General features: G+C 53.0%; 2 non-coding genes across 2 annotated transcripts; both read left to right on the top strand.

Moving 5' to 3' along the window:
* The first annotated feature begins 960 nt into the window (after positions 1 to 960).
* On the top strand, positions 961 to 1,037 carry TRNAN-GUU (transfer RNA asparagine (anticodon GUU)). The gene has a single exon. It is a non-coding gene; the product is annotated as a tRNA-Asn (tRNA).
* Positions 1,038 to 3,762: 2,725 nt separating this feature from the next.
* On the top strand, positions 3,763 to 3,839 carry TRNAN-GUU (transfer RNA asparagine (anticodon GUU)). Its single transcript has one exon. It is a non-coding gene; the product is annotated as a tRNA-Asn (tRNA).
* Positions 3,840 to 5,286: the final 1,447 nt, after the last annotated feature.

Raw genomic sequence — 5,286 nt, 5'->3', positions numbered from 1 at the left:
CTGGTGGTGGTGCGGCGCTTTTTTTTTCTTTGGGCTGATAGCTCTGAAGAAATGTTCTGACGGTGGTGAGAGTGGAGCACGACTGTCTCCGTGGCAAAATTGGCTAGCGCGATTGGCTGTTAACCGAAAGGTTGGAGGTTCGAGCCCACCCGATGGTGGTGCGGCGCTTTTTTTTCTTTTGGCTGATATCTCTGAAGAAATGTTCTGACGGTGGTTAGAGTGGAGCATGACTGTCTCCTTGGCGCAATCGGCTAGCACGTTTCGCTGGTAACCGAAAGGTTGGAAGTTCGAGCTCTCCCGGGTGTGGTGTGTTGCTTTTTTTGCGCTGATAGCTTTGAAGATATGTTCTGATGGTGGTGGGAGTGGAGCACGACTGTCTCCGTGGCGCAATTGGCTAGCGCGATCGGCTGTTAACCGAAAGATTGGAGGTTCGAGCTCTCCCGGGAGTGGTGTGTTGCTTTTTTCTTTGCGCTGATAGCTTTGAAAATATGTTCTGATGGTGGTGGAAGTGGAGCACGACTGTCTCCGTGGCGCAATTGGCTAGCGCAATCGGCTGTTAACCGAATAGTTAGAGGTTCGAGCCCACCCGGTGGTGGTGCGGCGCTTCTTTTTCTTTGGGCTGATAGCTCTGAAGAAATGTTCTGACGGGGAGGAGGGTGGAGCATGACTGTCTCCGTGGGGCTATTGGCTGGCGCGATCGGCTGTTAACCGAAAGGTTGGAGGTTCGAGCCCACACGATGGTGGTGCGGCGCTTTTTATTCTTTGGGCTGATAGCTCTGAAGAAATGTTCTGACGGAGGTGAGAGTGGAGCAGGACTGTCTCCGTGGCGCAATTGGCTAGCGAGATCGGCTGTTAACCGAAAGGTTCGAGATTCGACCTCTCGCGGGAGTGGTGTGTTGCTTTTTTCTTTGCGCTGATAGCTTTGAAGATATGTTCTGATGGTGGTGGGAGTAGAGCACGACTGTCTCCGTGGCGCAATTGGCTCGCGCGTTCGGCTGTTAACCGAAAGGTTGGAGGTTCGAGCCCTCCCGGGAGTGGTGTGTTGCTTTTTTTTTTTGCGCTGATAGCTTTGAAGATATGTTCTGATGGTGGTGAGAGTGGAGCACGACTGTCTCCATGGCGCAATTGGCTAGCGTGATCGACTGTTAAGTGAAAGGTTGGAGGTTTGAGCCCACCCGGTGGTGGTGCGGCGCTATTTTTTCTTTGGGCTGATAGCTCTGAAGAAATGTTCTGACGGTGGTGAGAGTGGAGCATGACTGTCTCCGTGGCGCGATTGGCTAGCGCGATCGGCTGTTAACCGAAAGGTTGGAGGTTCGAGCCCTCCCGGGAGTGGTGTGTTGCTTTTTTCTTTGGGCTGATAGCTCTGAAGAAATGTTCTGACGGTGGTGAGAGTGGAGCATGACTGTCTCCGTGGCGCAATGGGCTAGCGCGATGGGCTGTTAACCGAAAGGTTGGAGGTTCGAGCCCACCTGATGGTGGTGCAGCGCTTTTTTTTCTTTGGGCTGATAGCTCTGAAGAAATGTTCTGACGGTGGTGAGAGTGGAGCATGACTGTCTCCTTGGCGCAATCGGCTAGCGAGATCGGCTGTTAACCGAAAGGTTGGAGATTCGAGCCCTCCCGGGAGTGGTGTGTTGCTTTTTTCTTTGCGCTGATAGCTTTGAAGATATGTTCTGATGGTGGTGAGAGTGGAGCAGGACTGTCTCCGTGGCGCAATTGGCTAGCGCGATCGGCTGTTAACCGAAAGGTTGGAGGTTCGAGCCCACACGATGGTGGTGCGGCGCTTTTTTTTCTTTGGGCTGATAGCTCTGAAGAAATGTTCTTACGGTGGTGAGAGGGGAGCATGACTCTCTCCGTGGCGCAATTGGCTAGAGCGATGGGCTGTTAACCGATAGGTGTGAGGTTCGAGCCCACACGATGGTGGTGCGGCGCTTTTTTTTTTCTTTGGGCTGATAGCTCTGAAGAAATGTTCTGACAGTGGTGAGAGTGGAGCAGGACTGTCTCCGTGGCGCAATTGGCTAGTGCGATCGGCTGGTAACCGAGAGGTTGGAGGTTCGAGCCCGCTCGTTGGCGGTGCGGTGCTTTTTTTTCTTTGGGCTGATAGCTTTGAAGATATGCTTTGATGGTGGTGTGATTGGAGCACGACTCTCTCCGTGGCGCAATTGGCTAGCGCGATGGGCTGTTAACTGAAAGGTTGGAGGTTCGAGCCCACCCAGGAATGGTGTGTTGCTTTTTTTTGTTTGGGCTGATAGCTTTGAAGATATGTTCTGATGGTGGTGAGAGTGGAGCAGGACTGTCTCCATGGCGCTATTGGCTAGCGCGTTCGGCTGTTAGCCGAAAGGTTGGAGGTTCGAGCCCACCTGGTGGTGGTGCGGCGCTTTTTTTTCTTTGGGCTGATAGCTCTGAAGAAATGTTCTGACGGTGGTGAGAGTGGAGCACGACTGTCTCCGTGGCAAAATTGGCTAGCGCGATTGGCTGTTAACCGAAAGGTTGGAGGTTCGAGCCCACCCGATGGTGGTGCGGCGCTTTTTTTTCTTTTGGCTGATATCTCTGAAGAAATGTTCTGACGGTGGTTAGAGTGGAGCATGACTGTCTCCTTGGCGCAATCGGCTAGCACGTTTCGCTGGTAACCGAAAGGTTGGAAGTTCGAGCTCTCCCGGGTGTGGTGTGTTGCTTTTTTTTTTGCGCTGATAGCTTTGAAGATATGTTCTGATGGTGGTGGGAGTGGAGCACGACTGTCTCCGTGGCGCAATTGGCTAGCGCGATGGGCTGTTAACCGAAAGGTTGGAGGTTCGAGCCCTCCCGGGAGTGATGTGTTGCTTTTTTTCTTTGCGCTTATAGCTTGGAAGATATGTTCTGATGGTGGTGAGAGTGGAGCACGACTGTCTCCGTGGCGTAATTGGATAGCGCGATGGGCGATTAACCGAAAGGTTGGAGTTTCGAGCCCACCCGGTGGTGTTGCGGCGCTTTTTTTTCTTTGGGCTGATAGCTCTGAAGAAATGTTCTTACGGTGGTGAGAGGGGAGCATGACTCTCTTCGTGGCGCAATTGGCTAGAGCGATGGGCTGTTAACCGAAAGGTTGGAGGTTCGAGCCCACACGATGGTGGTGCGGCGCTTTTTTTTCTTTGGGCTGATAGCTCTGAAGAAATGTTCTGACGGTGGTGAGAGTGGAGCAGGACTGTCTCCGTGTCGCAATTGGCTAGCGCGATCGGCTGTTAACCGAAAGATTGGAGGTTCGAGCTCTCCCGGGAGTGGTGTGTTGCTTTTTTCTTTGCGCTGATAGCTTTGAAAATATGTTCTGATGGTGGTGGAAGTGGAGCACGACTGTCTCCGTGGCGCAATTGGCTAGCGCAATCGGCTGTTAACCGAATAGTTAGAGGTTCGAGCCCACCCGGTGGTGGTGCGGCGCTTCTTTTTCTTTGGGCTGATAGCTCTGAAGAAATGTTCTGACGGGGAGGAGGGTGGAGCATGACTGTCTCCGTGGGGCTATTGGCTGGCGCGATCGGCTGTTAACCGAAAGGTTGGAGGTTCGAGCCCACACGATGGTGGTGCGGCGCTTTTTTTTCTTTGGGCTGATAGCTCTGAATAAATGTTCTGACGGAGGTGAGAGTGGAGCAGGACTGTCTCCGTGGCGCAATTGGCTAGCGAGATCGGCTGTTAACCGAAAGGTTCGAGATTCGACCTCTCGCGGGAGTGGTGTGTTGCTTTTTTCTTTGCGCTGATAGCTTTGAAGATATGTTCTGATGGTGGTGGGAGTAGAGCACGACTGTCTCCGTGGCGCAATTGGCTCGCGCGTTCGGCTGTTAACCGAAAGGTTGGAGGTTCGAGCCCTCCCGGGAGTGGTGTGTTGCTTTTTTTTATTTGCGCTGATAGCTTTGAAGATATGTTCTGATGGTGGTGAGAGTGGAGCACGACTGTCTCCATGGCGCAATTGGCTAGCGTGATCGACTGTTAAGTGAAAGGTTGGAGGTTTGAGCCCACCCGGTGGTGGTGCGGCGCAATTTTTTCTTTGGGCTGATAGCTCTGAAGAAATGTTCTGACGGTGGTGAGAGTGGAGCATGACTGTCTCCGTGGCGCGATTGGCTAGCGCGATCGGCTGTTAACCGAAAGGTTGGAGGTTCGAGCCCTCCCGGGAGTGGTGTGTTGCTTTTTTCTTTGGGCTGATAGCTCTGAAGAAATGTTCTGACGGTGGTGAGAGTGGAGCATCACTGTCTCCGTGGCGCAATGGGCTAGCGCGATGGGCTGTTAACCGAAAGGTTGGAGGTTCGAGCCCACCTGATGGTGGTGCAGCGCTTTTTTTTCTTTGGGCTGATAGCTCTGAAGAAATGTTCTGACGGTGGTGAGAGTGGAGCATGACTGTCTCCTTGGCGCAATTGGCTAGCGAGATCGGCTGTTAACCGAAAGGTTGGAGGTTCGAGCCCTCCCGGGAGTGGTGTGTTGCTTTTTTCTTTGCGCTGATAGCTTTGAAGATATGTTCTGATGGTGGTGAGAGTGGAGCAGGACTGTCTCCGTGGCGCAATTGGCTAGCGCGATCGGCTGTTAACCGAAAGGTTGGAGGTTCGAGCCCACACGATGGTGGTGCGGCGCTTTTTTTTCTTTGGGCTGATAGCTCTGAAGAAATGTTCTTACGGTGGTGAGAGGGGAGCATGACTCTCTCCGTGGCGCAATTGGCTAGAGCGATGGGCTGTTAACCGATAGGTGTGAGGTTCGAGCCCACACGATGGTGGTGCGGCGCTTTTTTTTTCTTTGGGCTGATAGCTCTGAAGAAATGTTCTGACAGTGGTGAGAGTGGAGCAGGACTGTCTCCGTGGCGCAATTGGCTAGTGCGATCGGCTGGTAACCGAGAGGTTGGAGGTTCGAGCCCGCTCGGTGGCGGTGCGGTGCTTTTTTTTCTTTGGGCTGATAGCTTTGAAGATATGCTTTGATGGTGGTGTGATTGGAGCACGACTCTCTCCGTGGCGCAATTGGCTAGCGCGATGGGCTGTTAACTGAAAGGTTGGAGGTTCGAGCCCACCCAGGAATGGTGTGTTGCTTTTTTTTGTTTGGGCTGATAGCTTTGAAGATATGTTCTGATGGTGGTGAGAGTGGAGCAGGACTGTCTCCATGGCGCTATTGGCTAGCGCGATCGGCTGTTAACCGAAAGGTTGGAGGTTCGAGCCCACCTGGTGGTGGTGCGGCGCTTTTTTTTCTTTGGGCTGATAGCTCTGAAGAAATGTACTGACGGTGGTGAGAGTGGAGCACGACTGTCTCCGTGGCAAAATTGGCTAGCGCGATTGGCTGTTAACCGAA

Source organism: Rhipicephalus microplus, unplaced genomic scaffold, assembly GCF_043290135.1.
Source record: "Rhipicephalus microplus isolate Deutch F79 unplaced genomic scaffold, USDA_Rmic scaffold_12, whole genome shotgun sequence".
In the NCBI taxonomy this organism is placed as follows: domain Eukaryota; kingdom Metazoa; phylum Arthropoda; class Arachnida; order Ixodida; family Ixodidae; genus Rhipicephalus; species Rhipicephalus microplus.
This window is presented reverse-complemented; position numbering and strand designations above follow the sequence as displayed.